The sequence below is a fragment of the Microcaecilia unicolor genome, chromosome 3 (assembly GCF_901765095.1).
Source record: "Microcaecilia unicolor chromosome 3, aMicUni1.1, whole genome shotgun sequence".
Taxonomy (NCBI): Eukaryota; Metazoa; Chordata; class Amphibia; order Gymnophiona; family Siphonopidae; genus Microcaecilia; species Microcaecilia unicolor.
Window position 1 is genome coordinate 44,392,685 of NC_044033.1, and position 16,583 is coordinate 44,409,267.

General features: G+C 46.1%; 1 protein-coding gene across 1 annotated transcript in view; it reads left to right on the forward strand.

Moving 5' to 3' along the window:
* The window catches only part of EML6 (EMAP like 6), a 744,128-nt gene that overhangs the window by 277,445 nt on the left and 450,100 nt on the right, over positions 1 to 16,583 (forward strand).

A 16,583-nucleotide genomic window follows, 5' to 3' on the forward strand; every position in this document is an offset into this window, starting at 1 on the left:
TCATCCCTGTTACCTTGATCCTTTGCAATCATTATCCCCTCTAGTAGCCTTTAAACCCCACCATCTCCTTTTCCCCCTAGCCACATAGCTACTACTTATTCAAACCATCCTTCAGAATATTTCCCCTACAAGATGAAATAGAACTTTTGAACAATCAGTAAAATTTAAACAGTATTACTTTCAAGTTTCACTAGGGGCACCCCCCATCCTACCTATTGGCCTTTATTCCTTATATTCAAAATTATTTCTCCCTTTTAATAGCCTACCGGCTTACCCATCTCAATCTTTCTTTAGGGGTAGTTGCTATTCTTTGGCCATCCTGCTCCTGCATTGGGTCCTATCTTACCCGACCTTCCCCTTTTCACTCACTCACAGTTTATCTGATCTGTACAGCCACTCACAGTCCATACCATCCTTCATCCCCTTCTTAATGCACTACAAAGGAGACCGTATACTTTCCCAGCAGAGCCGCAGCTGGTATATGCTCCCGCTGTCCGCTGCGGTCTCATTTGTCTCTGTTAGTTCTCCACCAATCGGCTTTCAGGACTTTTACCCGGGATCTCTGAAATTCAGGCTCCAACAATGTCCATGCCTGATCCATTAATTACATTCAGATTTGGTCCACTTAGCCCCTCAGTCAGTCCCCCAGCTGCGTTCAGCATTATCGTTCCCCCTACTAAAACATCAGATCTCGGTGCCTTCAAAAACTATTCTTTATTACAAGTTATTTCACAGACTCGCATCTGCCACAAGTTTTATTTTCCTTCCTCTCAGGTGCACATTTTATCTCTGAGTCTTGTTCCACTTATTATTTTTCATGTGTTGTCAAAGGGGGACCCCACTCTACTCATTTCAGCTTGCTCCTGGCTCCTCTTTCTCCCTTTTCCCAGTCAGGGTTTGTGCCCCTCCAATCCTTATTGAGAGCTATCCTCATTCCACTTCTTGAATCAGTTAGTCCGGTAAATGAACAGTCCATAATTGTAATCCACAGTGAACTAAAAACGTGATGTAAACAACTCAAACCATGAACCACGTTATCCCACAGCTCACTCATCTCTCTTACTTAATATTTGCTTCACAAATTGCTGAGCTTCATGAACTGAGTGATATGTTTTTGAAGTGGATTGGTAGTAGATCTTCAGTTTCGCTGGATATAACAACGCAAATGTGATTTTATGCTGCACCAGCTGGGAGCAGACCGGCGAAAAACTCCTTCGCTGTGTAGTTACTGCCATAGAATAATCCTGAAAGCAAAGGATCTTATGGTTGTTGTAGTTCAGACCTGCTCCTCCACACAGAGCCTGCATTATTGCTGTTTTGTGAACAAAATTAAGCAGACGGCAGATCACTACTCTCGGTCTGGTGGAGTCCTGTCTCTGCGGCCCCACCCGATGCGCTCGTTCCATTACCAGGGGTCCCATGTCCGTTGACAGCTTAAGTTCCTTCACCAGCCATGTCTCCAGGAACGTGCGAAGCTCCCTGTCCCCCAACTCCTCCGGGAGGCCAACAAACCGCAAATTATTGCGTCTGGAACTATTCTCCAGGTCCTCGATCTCTGCTTGTGTTTCCACTAGCTTTTGTAGTTTAGAATATTTCTGTTCCATCGTCACAACTTGATCTTCCAGGGCCCCGGTGCGTTGCTGATAAGTCACCAGGTCCTGCTCAGTTGTTGCATATTATTCTGCAAACCCTCCAGTTTGGAGGCCAAGCCCTGTAGCTTTTTATCCAGAATTGCTTCCATGGCGCTGGTCACCTTGCCCACGATCTCCGCCGCCCATGCTGACCCGACCGTTGAGCTCGGCGGGCTTGCCGGAGCCGCCATCTTGTCCTCCAAGGCTTTACTTTTCTCCCTGTCCTTTCGCACCGTTTTGGTCGTCATCTCTGGCATCCAACTTCAATTCCAGTCGTAGCGAGACAAAGAGAGTTTATTTTTATGATCGCTCTGACGGTAGCGCTCAAAACGGGGATTTTACAGACGGGATTTGCAAGAAGGTTCACGGAGCAGAGCTATCAGCGTCCGCTCTCGTGCATAGCGTCACGTGACTCTCCTCCCTAAAAAATATTTTAAAATTTTTCTGGGAGAGGGTGTGTCTGGGAGCAGAGAGTGGGCATTTCTGCACTAATCAGTGCATTTATATTACCGTTAGCCTGATTAGCACAGGATTAGCATGTGAGCCCTTACCTCTACAAAATAGATATTGGATGTACAAGCAGGAGGAGGAGCCAAGATGGCATTTGGTGAAGACACGCTGATCCAAGCCTCTTTGCAGCACTGCAGTAGTTTGCTCTATTTGCTGTTCCTCGGCCCCTGTAAGATAGAGAAAAAGAAGGGAAAGACCAGAATATTCACTCCAGAGATTGGTTCTTCCCCAGCAACGAGACAACTTACCCTGGAGCCTTGCCAAATTGGACCAGCAGCTGTGGGGAATTTCTATGCTTTGCCAGCTGTGTGGTTGTACAGGCAGAGCACAAAGGCATCGCTTAGTCCTGTGAAGCAATCGGCTCCCTGACAACCCGGAAGTGTATGCAGCAGCGAGGTAGCACAGACTTCAGTGTGACTTTTGACCAGATGTAGAGTCTACTGTGGTGTTGGAGGTAGAGCCAGCTGCTGCTTCCTCTCCTGTTGCTGAGTGTTCTGGGACTCTGCTCCTGCTCTATTCTTTTCAGGTAGAGCTGAATTGGAAAGTCTACCTTCGGGTTGCCCAGGGTTAAGAAACTTCCCTAGGTGACAATGGAGTCGCTCTGGAAGGCCATTCAAGGAGTGAATACTCCCCTTTCTACAGTGGTCACACAGTTGATGAATGACTTTTCAAATTCTGACAGTATTTTGGATGAACAGGCTTGAGTTGTGGAAAATCACACCTCTAGAATGACTAACTTGGAATCTAAATTAGTAACTGTTATGGATGGAAGCTCTGCTTCAATGAGAGATAAAGAACATTTGCACCTTAGAATACCAATTAAGACGGAATAATTTAAGGATGCTGAATTTTCCCAAATCACCTTTAATCCCTGCAGTGGATATGGTATGGAAATTTGTAAGGGAGTGCTCGATTTGCCACCTGAAACCTTGCCACCACTTGTAAGAGCAGTGTACATAACGGTAGCAGGGAGGTCTTCATTGATAAATCTGGAAAACAAGACAAAAATACAGGATGTACGGACTTAACTGGCTTTCTGGAATCATTTCTAGAGGTGATTATGCAAAATACCACTTTGGTGGTCAGTTTTGCACTTGAACCTGACGGAAACCTTATTCTTAATGTATACTTGAATGAGCAGTTTCTGGGAGCCAAAATTAGTATTTTTCCTGATTTGTCTCATGTTACACAGAAGAGTCATCTCGCGTTTCTTGCCTTAAAGCCTAGAATCTTGACATCTTGGCACTCGGTGCTAGTTTTCTGTTGAAATTTCCTTGTGTTTGTTTAATAATATTTAAGGGTAATTCTTATTTATTCTTTGACTCCAAACAGCTCCTTGTTTTTTTTGTCTACTAGGGAAGTAATTATACCCCAGAATTTGCCTTCTCAGTTTAAACGCTGTATATGCTGGCTGCAGAGGTTTCTCCCAGATTCTCGCCTTTTGATACTTTTTTCTGATACAAATTTTTTTTTCTTGTTGGCTCCTCCATAACTCTTGTGGTCTAATATTATATTGTTTTTTCCATAGCGTCAGCAGCAGATGAATCCAGAAACCAGTGGGTTGTATCCGTCTACCAGAAGTTGGAGATCGAGAACTAAATTGCCATGAGTTATACCAGAATACAACCCTCATAGCATTTAGTATATCTCTATCTCCAGCAGGTGGTGGACAGATCTGTCCCAGCTCCTGGGGCTTTTCTGCTGCTTTTGGAGTCTGCTGGGTTCTTAGCCAGTTGAGATCAGGGGTGTGTGTGGTTTCTGATCCGCTTTAGAGGCAAACTGTGTTCAGGGTCCCTGCCTCACCCTGCGAATGAAGTGTCTCCCTGTGTTTTGGCTCTGTAATTCTCTCTAAACCTCCTCACACACACACACACACAAAAAAAAGCGAGCCAAGTTAGAGCAGATGCTGCTATTTGTGCAGCAGGGGAATTCCCTTCTGAGGAGGTGCTGCAGTGTGCTGAACCAGAGAGTCAGTATACTTGAGAGTAATTAGATGTGCCTCTGTGTGTGGTGAGTGATTTTGGATTGATTTCCTCCGATTCGTTGTCGCCCTCCCTGCTATTATTAATAGCAGCAGAGGCAGTTAAGCGCTGCTATCAATGCGGGAAGCGCCGGTGTGCTGCGAGGGTGTGTAGTCCAGATTGTACCACTTCGCTTGGGGGTGATTCAGGGTCCCTTTCTGCTGGCGCGCTGGTTTCCTGCATGGAGCTCGACGAGGCGGGTGCCATTTTGGATTTGCCCGCAGTTCCATTTTCTGACACACTGCAGTCAGTGCCTGCTCCCTTGATCAAAATTCCGAGGGATACTGGTGGGAAGGTGGTAAGAGACCTTCTCAGGGACCGAGGGACTGTGCTGGATTGGCAGCAGGGGATGAGGAATCTTCTCCTGCAGGGGGGGGGGGTGTTCTCTCCTGAATTCATTTTGCTTTTGCACCAGGCTTATTTGTTAAAACGCTCCCTGCCCTCTTCTGCTGTGCCAGATGATGGAGGTGCATCTGAGGTGGCCCTGGATAGTTTGGTTCAAAACCTTAATCCTCTGGCCTTATCTCAGGGACAAATGCGCAGGTGCATGGAGTCTGGGTCAGACAGGGGCTCCGTGGGCCCACTTTCAATTGCCCCTTCCGGGTTTTTCTGCTGGCTCGTTGAGGTCCGCAGCTGCGGAGGAAGTAGAGGAAGCGGAGATCATCTCGGAAGAACTGGTTGACCCCATGGTGGTGCGCATTTTTCATAGGGAGGAGCTGCCCTCTCTTATTTCCTTGGCCTTAGACATTTTACATATTGGGGACCCGGAGGCGGTGAAGGTAAATGTCCGCATGGTGAGTACTAGAAGGCCTGCTAAGGAAGCTATTCAAGAAATTTATTTATTTATTTTATTGCATTTGTATCCCACATTTTCCCACCTCTTTGCGGGCTCAGTGTGGCTTACAATATAAGATGAATGGTGGAAATACAATTCGTTACAACTTGGTTATGGATTACATTGTGAAGAGTCATGCGAGACAATCAAAGTTTCGTTAAGGAATATAGCTGCTCAATGATCTGATCCTGACACGTCCCGTAAGGTATCCAAAACCATGTCTCATTTGTACCCGGTGCAGGGAAGCCAAGCGGAGAAGTTTGATCTGCCCCGGGTTGATGCCTTAGTGGCGGCAGTAACTAAGAAAACCATCTTCCAGTGGAAGGGGGAGTAGCATTAAAAGACATGCAAGATAGGCGTCTGGAGGCCACTCAGGCCTTTGAGGTTTCCACTTTGGCCCTTAAGGTATCTATTTGTAGTTCCTACGTGGCTTGAGCTTCTCTTGAGTGGTCCCAGCAGTCTGTAGATCATGAGCAGGAAGCTAGCTCCTTTTCCTTGGTGGTTGTGCCTAAGATGGAGACTGCTTTGTTGTATCTAGCGGACGCTTTATATGATCTAGTGCAATCTTAATTGAAACTTATGGCCTTGGCTGTCACTTATCGGCGGTTACTTTGGCTGCGCTCAAAACAGCGCCTTACCAAGTTACCCTTTAAAGGCAAACTATTGTTTGGAGAAGAGTTGGAGAAGATTGTCAAGGATTTGGGAGATTCCAAGTTTCAGAGGTTGCCAGAAGACAAGCCAAGGTCTTCAGCTCATGCTGGAGCCTCAAAACCTCGCTTTCGAGAGACTAGACGTTATTGTCCAAGTAGACCATCTTCATCCTTTCAGCGATCTCGATTTCAACAGAGAACTTCCTTTCGGGCTGACAAGAAGGGACTGGGGGTGGCAGCCCAGCAGGGTGCAGCCGCTCACTCTTCCCAATGATGGGACACCGACCCACTCCGGGACATTGGAAATAAAGGGTCGGCTGACCCACTATTACCAGGGGTGGGCCAAAATCACTTCGGACCAATGAGTTCTTGATGTTATTAAAGATGGCTACAAAATAGAGTTCTGTTTTCAGGTCGCAGATTCTTTCTTGGAATCCCAGTGTGGGACTTCCTTAAAACGAGAAGCTGTGTTCAGTTCTTAAAGAAGTCTGTTTGCTATTGTGGTTCCAAAGAAAGGAGGCTCTTTCAGACCTGTTCTCGATCTCCGAATAGTAAACCAGTTCCTCAGAGTTTGTCATTTCCGCGTGGAAACCCTCAGAGCTGTCATAGCGGCAGTGCAGCCGCAGGACTTTTTGACGGCCTTGGACCTCAGGGAAGCTTGTCTGCATATTTCGATTTGGCCTCTGCATCACGGGTTCCCCAGGTTTGCGATTCTGGGGCAACACTTTCAGTTCCGGGCGTTTCCTTTCGGATTAGGCATGACGCCACGCATCTTTTCCAAGGTGATGGTGGTAGTGGTGGCTGTGTTGAGGAAAGAGGGGATTCGAGGTCATCTCTATCTGGACGATTGGCTTATTCGGGTATAGTTGGAGGCGGAGAGCCACTTGGCTACTCAATGAGTGGTGAAAGTCCTTCAATCTCTTGGATGGGTAATCAATTTTGCCAAGAGTCATCGCTGTCCTTCGCAGATGCTAGAGTACCTGGGCGTACAGTTTGACACTGCACGGGGGATAGTCTCTCTGCCGGAGGGCAGGAGGCTCAAATTAGTGGGCCAAGTGAGCAGACTTTTGTGTCTGCCAATTCTTTGGATATGGGACTATGTGCAAGACTTGGGATCCATGGCAGCCACGATTGAGGTGGTGCCTTGGGCCCAGCCACATATGAGACCATTACAGCTGGCTTTTCTGAGCCAATGGTCTCCAGTTTCTCAGGATTACTCTCGGTGGCTTCATTGGTTGCCTCAAGCGTGGCACAGCTTGGCGTGGTGGCTTCTCCCCTCCCACCTGAGGTGGGGGATGCCTTTAGCGGCCCCTCAATGGGTAATAGTGACAACAGATGCCAGTCTCGTCAGTTGGGGAGCGCATTGTCTCTCTCGCTGCACGAAGGGGACCTGGTCAACGGAGAAGATGACGTGGTCCATCAATCGGTTGGAGTTACGGGCCATCCGGAACGCTCTGTTAGCGTTTTGGGACTTGCTGCAGGGCTCTGCGGTACGACTGTTTTCAGACAACATAACAGCAGTAGCTTACATCAATCGACAGGGAGGAACCCAGAATGCTGTGTGTCGAAGCAAGCAGCATTCTGGCTTGGGCGGAGACTATCGGCGGCTCACATTGCAGGTCTCAACAATGTAAAGGCGGACTTTCTCTGTCAGCATCTTCTGGATGCAGCGGAGTGGCAGTTGTCGGACAAAGCATTTCAACTTATTTGCGATCGGTGGGGCTGGCCTGAAATCGATCTCATGGCGACTCGTCGAAATGCCAAAGTGAAGAGATTCAACAGCAGGCGGAAGGATGCCATTTCCAAAGGTATCGATACACTTCTTCAACCGTGGCCACAAGCAAAACTGTTGTATGTGTTTCCACCGTGGCCGCTCATCAGCCGAGTCTTGCTCAGAATCAGTAGACACCGGGGATTAGTGATCCATTCTGATGGAAGATCCCTTCCGCTTTGGTCTTACAGCTTGACCATTGAGATGTCGAGATTGAGAAGGAAGGGCTATTTGGGCTCAGTTATAGCCACTCTTTTACAGGCTTGTAAGTGATCCACCACTACTGCGTATGCTTGGGTGTGATGTATCTTTTCTAATTGGTGTGAGCTGTGGGGATGGGAGCCCTCGCAGGCTTCTGTTTCCCAAATATTAGATTTTTTGCAGGAAGGTGTCTAGAAGGGTTTGGACTATAATTCGCTAAGAGTTCAGCTAGTGGCACTTTCCTGCTTTCGAGGTCGCCTTTCTGGGGCTTCTTTTGCGTCTCACCTGGCTATCTTTTAGTTTTTGTGGGGAGTTGTTTATCTTCGTCCCCCTTGCCGGCGCTCGTGTTCTAATTGGAATCTGAATTTGGTTGTTCAGGCCTTAGGGTGGGCTCCGTTTGAGCCACTTTGCAAGGTGTCAGAGAAGGATTTGACCCTCAAAACAGTGATGTTGGTAGCTTTAGTTTCAGCGCAGGGTTTCTGAGATTTAGGCATTATTCTGCAGGGAACCATTTCTTTGGTTTTCGGAGGCAGGCGTTTCTTTGCGAACGGTTCCATCCGTCCTTCCTATGGTGGTTTCAGCTTTCCACCTTAATCAGGATATTTTCCTTCCTTCTTTTCAGCAGGAGGAATATCATACTCAGTTTGTCTCCCTTCGGTTATTGGATGTTCGGAGGGCTCTGATACAGTATCTGCAAGTTTCGAATGATTTTAGGCATTCGGACTATCTATCCATTCTGTTGGCGGGGCCTCTTAGAGGGGAAGCTGCATCCAAGGCTACCATCGCATGTTGGATTAGGGAGGCCATTGAGTTGGCGTATGTCCTGGTGGGGCGTTCCCTTCCGGCGGGTCTACACGCTCATTCGACTCGGTCTCAAGCTACTTCTTGGACAGAAACAGGGGTTCTATCGTTGGAAGAGACTTGTTGGGTGGCAACACGGGCATCATTACATTCTTTTTCTAAACATTACAGAATAGACATGGCAGCGTGGATGCGTGTTTTGGAGCCACAGTTATAACTCGGGGAGCTTTTGCTTCCCACCCTATGTAGGAAGTGCTTTGATACATCCCACTAGTTTCTGGATTCATCTGCTGCTGATGCTATGGAAAGTAAAATTATACCTTACCTGATAATTTTCTTTCCTCTAGTTGCAGCAGATTAATCCAGGATCCCACCCTGAATAAAACTATACCGTCCATTCCTTGATTCTGCTAACGTTTCCTTCGGAACAGATACCTGTGGCTTATTTTCAGAGGGGATTGTCATATGTAAGAAATGAATATATAATTCACAGAGAAAAGGATTGTCTATAGTTGCCATGTTGGCACTGATGTTCGGCGACATGGGTCACATTCTTATGATTATAGTTGCAAGGAAGTTTTCAGTAGTTCGTTTCTTCAGTTGCCACTGCTTTGTAATGATGCTATGAGGATTGTACTCTGGTATAGCTCACGGCAATTTAGTTCTCTACCTCCACCTGCTGGTAGACAGATACAACCCACTGGTTTCTGGATTAATCTGCTGTGACTAAAGGAAAGAAAATTATCAGGTAAGGCATACTTTTACCTTTTTCTTTTATGTTTTTATTTGTAGGTTATTGTCTTTCTAATTTCTTGTTTCACTTGTTTGAGAGTGATGTATGTTTTTAAATGCATAAATAAAAAAAAATAAAAAATTAAATGTACAATCCAGGCAAGGTACAGCCTTCTGGTTCAGTGTGTTGTCCACAGTTAGAACAGGGTCCTGTTCTTGAGGAATTCTGCTTCGGTATATCCCAAGCATCTGGAATTGTCCAGAAGGATAATGAAGAAAGTTAAATTAGGTCTTGCTTACTAATTTTCTTTCCTTGAGTCCCTCCAGACCATTCCAGAACTTGCCTTATGTCTTTGTATATATTCTTTTCAGTTTGAAGAAGGTACATTAGTTTCGCTTTCATCCTCCCTTTTTTCCTCTCTCAAGTCCTTGTTAGGGCTGCTAAAAAATTTTGATATATCTGTCATTGGTGTTCTTTAGAAATTTATGAAAAAGTTTAGATGTTTAGGGAGTTTGCTTCTTACTGCTTTGTAAAGAACACACTGGCTGGGTCCAGGTAGCACAGAATTCTATATACAATGATGTCATAATTCAGTAGTTTTTAGACTCCACCTGCTGGTGGGAGAGCAAATACCCAAGCATCTGGAATGGTCTGAAGGGACTCCAAGGAAAGAAAATTTAATTTATTAGTCTGCATATATCTTTTGTGGAGGAGTAGCCTACCGGTAGTAGTTAATGCAGTGGACGTTGATCCTGGGGAACTGAGTTTGATTCCCACTGCAGCTCCTTGTGACTCTGGGCAAGTCACTTAACCCTCCATTGCCCCTGGTACAAAATAAGTACCTGAATATATGTAAACCGTTTTGAATGTAGTTGCAAAAACCTCAGAAAGGTGGTATATTAAGTCCCATTTCCCTTCCCTTCCCTTCTTAAATTTCCTGATAATGTTTTGGAGGAAACAATGTACAGTGGTCTAGGGAAAGGCATCAGTATATTGAATTGTTACTATGTTTATATTTTATTTATAAATATGCAGATGCATTTCCCTGTACCATTATTCTTGTCTCTGATCAGTTCATACAAATACAACAAATATGGCCTTATATTAAAGATAATCTTATATATAAAGGCAGGATGTAGATAAAATACGACAAATCTGTAGAACTGTAATGTTTGTGTATGGTGTGTGACCCAAACATTTTTCTGTACATTCCTCTATAGATGGTGTACTTTTAACATTTGCTTTTATCAGGTCTTTCTTTAGAATAAGAAAGTTAGTGGAGATGGGTTCTGCATGATTGATGAAATTTCTAAAATGGGTCCTGCTAGTTACTCAGTCAAGCGCATGTTGAAACAGGTGAAGAGCACAACATGGGATAATTCATAACGGCTGCCACAGGGTATATAGCCATACCATCCCTACAAAGCAACCCCTTCTCTTTGGCCTCAATCACTATTGCCCCTTAACCTTGATCACCCATATAGCCCCCTTCAGAAAATCTCCCTTGACCTCAATTGCCCCAGCTATACCCAAGCAAACTTCTTCCTCTCTGAGTTAAATCACCCCCTCCCCTCAGTAACTGTTTCCTTTCTGGTCTTAGCCAAACCCTTCTCTCGTCACTGTCATTACCTCCCCCCACCCCTTGCTGGGTTTTCCTTATCACATTCTTTATTCAACACCCCAGGGCTGCTTTACATTTTAAAATTTATTGGATTTATACCCCACAATTATCCGGGTTGAGAATTCAGTTCTATTTGGCTTACATAAAATAACGCAGATATACATGGTTAGGGATGCATGACAGGGCAGTGAGCAATATAGTTGTGGTTGCAAGAATAGGGGGGAGATCTAGTGGAGGGTAGACTGCTCCTTGGTAATAGGCACAAAGCCCATAGGAAGTGAAAAGGTCCAGTGTGGGAGCGGGCGGAGTACAAGATCAAGCTTTGATTATCGGGTATGCCTTGCAACTCTGTTCTAAGTCACATCTATCAACAGAAATCCTATATAATAATTCTCACCTCCAACGTTCTAACCTGCCTGGGACCGTGGCTTCCTTGAAGTTGGTCTGCTAGGCACATTAGAACACACTGACGTCACTGGCCGCATTATGACGAGATCCCAGCAGACCAACTACAGACACAGGCAAAACAGAACGTTAGAGATGAAAACTACTGGTAGTGCTACTGGAGCTCCGACGACGGTAATGGCGCCGCAAACACCCCCCCAAACCCCCTTCTGACATTTCAGGACCCCACTCCCACTCCACCCTTCTCTCGCCCTCCCTTTCATAACAGCCACCTGCTTAAAAGTTCTTAACTCCTGCACACAGGGACGCCGCTACCGACAGCCTTTTCTTCCACTTCTGTTTCAGCTGTTCCTGTGGTCTCGCCCCTTCAGGGCGGGACCACAGGAACAGCTGAAACACAAGCGAAAAAAAAAACTGTCGGAAGCGGCGTCCCTGCATGCAGGAGGCTATCTACCCCCTCCTCCTCCTCCTCTTACTGGGGTCCCGGCGGAAGCATTGAAGAGCAAGTAGGCTCAGCGAGTCTGCTGCCTTCCCTTCTCTTCGCTCTGAGCTCTGACTCTGGTCCCGCCCTTGCGGAAACAGGAAATGAGGGCGGGACCAGAGTCAGAGGAGCTCAGAGCGAAGAGAAGGGAAGGCAGCAGACTCGCTGAGCCTGCTCGCTCTTCAATGCTGCCGCCGGGACCCCGGTGGGAGTGGGGGGTTGGCGATTTTGGAGGGGGGGCGACATGCACGTTGGGGGAGGGAGGGGGGACTGGAACTCAGAAGGAGGACAGAGTGAAGGAGAGTGACAGAGGGAGGGAGGGAGGAAGCCATGGAAATCGGAGGGGAGGAAAGGGGGCCGTGGGACTTGGAGGGGACAGAGGGAGAGAGCGAGGGGGGGCAGGAAAACCTTGCTAGCGCCCGTTTCCTTTCATACAGAAACGGGCCTTTTTTACTAGTTTATTGTATAAAAATGTTTTCAGTTGTTTACAAAAGCTTTTGTAGGTGGTGTCGTTTGTTTTTGTGCAAAGCATTCCACCATTTGACCGCATTATATGGAAGGTTGATGGTATGGGCTGATTTATAGACTACCCCTTTACAGCTTGGGAAGTGGTGGAGTCTCAGTTTCTTCTAGATGTTTGGTAGCGGTAGTTCTACTAATGACATCATATAGCTGGATGCAGTACCATAGACTACCTGGTATATGCATGCACAAATTTTGAAAACTACTCTTTCTTTTATTGGCAGTCAGTGCAGCAGTGGTGTGGCATGGTCGTATCTGGATGCGCCACAGATCAAATGCGCTGAGGTGTTTTGTATTGTTTTAGCTTTTTGAGGGTGTATTCCCGGCATCCCACATAGACCGCATTACAGTAGTCTACCTGGGACAGAGCAAAACTTTGGACCGAGATGCAGAAGTTATTTTTTGAAAAGTAGGCTCTTAGTCGTTGAACTGGAGGATCATGATGACCCTCCTGCCCATGCTGATTTCCTTTCTCAGCTCTGTCACCAAGGCTGTTAGAAAATTTTCAGTACTGTATCTAGAGCGGAAGCCCAATTAAGAACTGTGCAGTATTGAAAAATGCATCATATATTCCATGAGTTGTGCTGTAGCTATGCCTTCCATCTCCTTTGTAAGTAAGGGGATGGAGGCCACGGGTCTGTAATTTGATACTACATCCTGTGTGAGCTTCCTATTTTTTGGAATGGAGGTTAAGATAATTCCTCCCTTGGGAATTGGCCCCTGTGAAACATGAAGGTGATGTATTTAGTAAGATTACATAGTAACATAGTCACATGGTAGATGACGGCAGAAAAAGACCTGCATGGTCCATCCAGTCTGCCCAACAAGATAAACTCATATGTGTATACCTTACCTTGATTTGTACCTGCCTTTTTCAGGGCACATACCGTACAAGTCTGCCCAGCAGTATTTCCCGCCTCCCAACCACCAGTCCCGCCTCCCATCTCCGGCTCTGGCACAGACCGTATAAGTCTGCCCTCCACTATCCTCGCCTCCCAACTACCAACCTCTCTTCCCCCACCTGCTCCGCCACCCAATTTTGGCTAAGCTTCTGAGGATCCATTCCTACTGCACAGGATTCCTTTATGCACATCCCACGCATGTTTGAATTCCGTTACCGTTTTCATCTCCACCACCTCCCGCGGGAGGGCATTCCAAGCATCCACCACCCTCTCCGTGAAAAAATACTTCCTGACATTTTTTGTGAGTCTGCCCCCCTTCAATCTCATTTCATGTCGTCTCGTTCTACCGCCTTCCCATCTCCGGAAAAGATTTTTTTGCGGATTAATACCTTTCAAGTATTTGAACGTCTGTATCATATCACCCCTGTTCCTCCTTTCCTCCAGGGTATACATGTTCTGGTCAGCAAGTCTCTGCTCATACGTCTTGGAACGCAAATCCCATACCATTCTCATAGCTTTTCTTTGCACCGCTTCCATTTTTTTAACATCCTTCGCGAGGTACGGCCTCCAAAACTGAACACAATACTCCAGGTGGGGCCTCACCAACGACTTGTACAGGGGCATCAGCACTTCCTTTCTTCTGCTGATCACACCTCTCTCTATACAGCCTAGTAACCTTCTTGCTACGGCCACAGCCTTGTCACACTGTTTCGTCGCCTTCAGATCCTCGGATACTATCACCCCAAGATCCCTCTCCCCCTCAGTACCTATCAGACTCTCCCTATCTAACACATAAGTCTCTCGTGGGTTTCTACTCCCTAAATGCATCACTTTGCATTTCTTCGCATTGAATTTTAATTGCCAAACCTTAGACCATTCTTCTAGCTTCCTCAGATCCCTTTTCATGCTTTCCACTCCCTCCCGGGTGTCCACTCTGTTGCAAATCTTAGTATCATCCGCAAATAGGCAAACTTTACCTTCTAACCCTTCGGCAATGTCGCTCACAAATATATTGAACAGAATCGGCCCCAGCACCGATCCCTGAGGCACTCCCCCTTTCCCTCCTCCGAGCAAACTCCATTTACCACCACCCTCTGTCGTCTGTGTATGAACGTGTTGGGGGCGTTCTTCAGTAGGAAATTTGGACAGTCATCTAGTAAGCATTGGATTTGGCTTATCTGTGCACAAAGCATTTGACCATGTCTGTAGAGGGTGGTGTGAAATAGGACCATAATCTGTCTGCTGACAGGGCATCCTCTGCGTTTCTTGTATCATACAGATATTCCCCTGTGTCACTCATAGTGGGCAGTCCTCTTCTGATAGTGGTGACTTACTGCTCGAAGTAGTTTGCCAATTCCTAGACCGAGGGTGGATGTTTTGTTATCTGCAGTCAGATCCTGTGTGTCCAACAGTCAGTTAAGTAACCTGAAAAGCTTTCTGAAGTCCAGTTGGGCTCCACCTACATAGCCTTCATAGTATTTAGTTTTGGCTTTTTTGATCTCTGACTTGTAAGTTTGGATCAGTTTGCTCCATTGCACTCTGCTTTCATTGGATTTGCTGCAAATCCATTTCCTCTCTATCCATCTACAGGCCTTTCAGCTGCGTGAGTTCCTGATTGAACCAGGAAGAGGCTTTTCTTCTGTGTTTACATTTCAGCTTCTACGGTGCTATTTTGTCCAGTGTTAGATGAGGCATCTCGTCCCATTGATTGAGGAAGGTATTAGTCTCAGGTTGGTCCTGCACAGAGCTCTCATTCATGATGTTCCAGAAATGGCCAGCGTCAATTGTGCCTCTTGATTTAGAGGAATTCGGTGGGACATTACAGATTTTCTTATTATCTTGTTCTGGCCAATCCAGGATGAATTTTAGCTTTCTGTGATCCCACCATGGGGTTGGTGACCCTAGGTCCTAGGATATCCCTGAATCTCATCTCTTAATTGTTCTTGAGTCTGTAAACTAGTATGTCTAGCTTGTGCTCTTTGTTGTGGGTGGGATTATCTGTCAGTTGTTGGAAGTTCCACATGTATAAGAAGTCCAATAGGTTCTGAGTGTCTCTGTTGCTCTTGCAGTCTAAATGTAGGTTTGTGTCGCCTAATAGGATTACATTGTCATTGTGGGTGCAGGTGTGTGAAACAAAATCCATAAAAGCATCCTGTGCAGCCATCCAATTGCCAGGTGGGTGGTAGAATAGCGTAAAACAAATGTTTCCCTGTAATGTGTGGTCATTGAGTTTACAAGCCATAATTTCTATTGATGGGGTTATAAAGTGAGAAGTTCGAGTTTAAAGAATGATTTTTATAGAATGGTGATGCTGCCCCCTCTCTTTGTGGCCCGGATGAGGTTTGTGATTTTATAACCTTTCAGGCATATCCCCGATCACTGGGTCATTATGGAATCTTAGTCATGTTTCAGTTATAAAGAGTAGTCCCAGTTGGTCTTCCTCCAGCCAGTCTCTGATAATATCTGCCTTGTTAACTATGGACCTTGCATTGATATAACAAATGGGACTGGGCAGTTTGGAACCAGAATGTTGTTTGACATAATCTATAATGAACTAATTGACATTTGGCTCTGTAGTCTCTAGCGTTTAATGCGTCTTTTCGACTGGAGTCAATTGTTCTGTGTCATTTGTTAACTATCGCAGGCAGACTCTGGATGTCATCAGAATTGGTATGTTGTGCTTGCTGTTGAAGGCAGCTATCTGGTAACAAATTAGTCAGGATATCAGCAGATAATACATCATCCATTGCATGTTTACAATTTTTTTCAATCTGAGTGTGTGGAGGCATGTAGGGGTGTGTCATTTTCTGGTTCTTGTGACTGACATGAGTATTGGATTGTGTGTATTGAGTGCCTGATGATCCATGAACCTGTCCCTCCTGATGCCAATGTGCTGATGCTGGACAGTTCCTGCTGACCAGTGTGGCTCAAGGAGGCCTGCAGGTAGGAAAATGTCCTCTATATAATTCGCTCTGCTGAGCACCCTTCCACCAAATCTGGAGACCTTATCAGTGCTCTCTTCTTTGGGAGCTGCGGGTTCAGTTTTTAACTGCTATTCGAGGCCCCACTTGGCTCAATCTGATCAAGGTTTCAGGAGCTTATGGCTTCCCTGCCTTCCTAGTCGATGCTTATCTTGGACCTAGGGAACCCCACAATTTCAGTGCCTCTTCCTGCCTGCAGGGCCTGGGGAACCCTACAGTAGCTTATTATTCTCACTCCCAGCTTTCAGAATGCATGAAAGGAGGAATCTCAGCATGTATACATTAAATCCCCTCCATTTATGTGACTTGTTATCTCTGTGCTGAAGCAGGGGGAAATGGGAGAAGACTAGAGAAACTTTCTTTTGGGTATAGGGCATATCTTCCCTAACTGTGTGTTTGGACACCAAATGGGGGCACAGAACCCATGTTTGGGGTTGCAACCTAGATGTGCTCTCTATAGGTGCAGATCATTATTCTGCATCTACAGGGGGTCACACAGTTTCATTTAGCTGCGATCA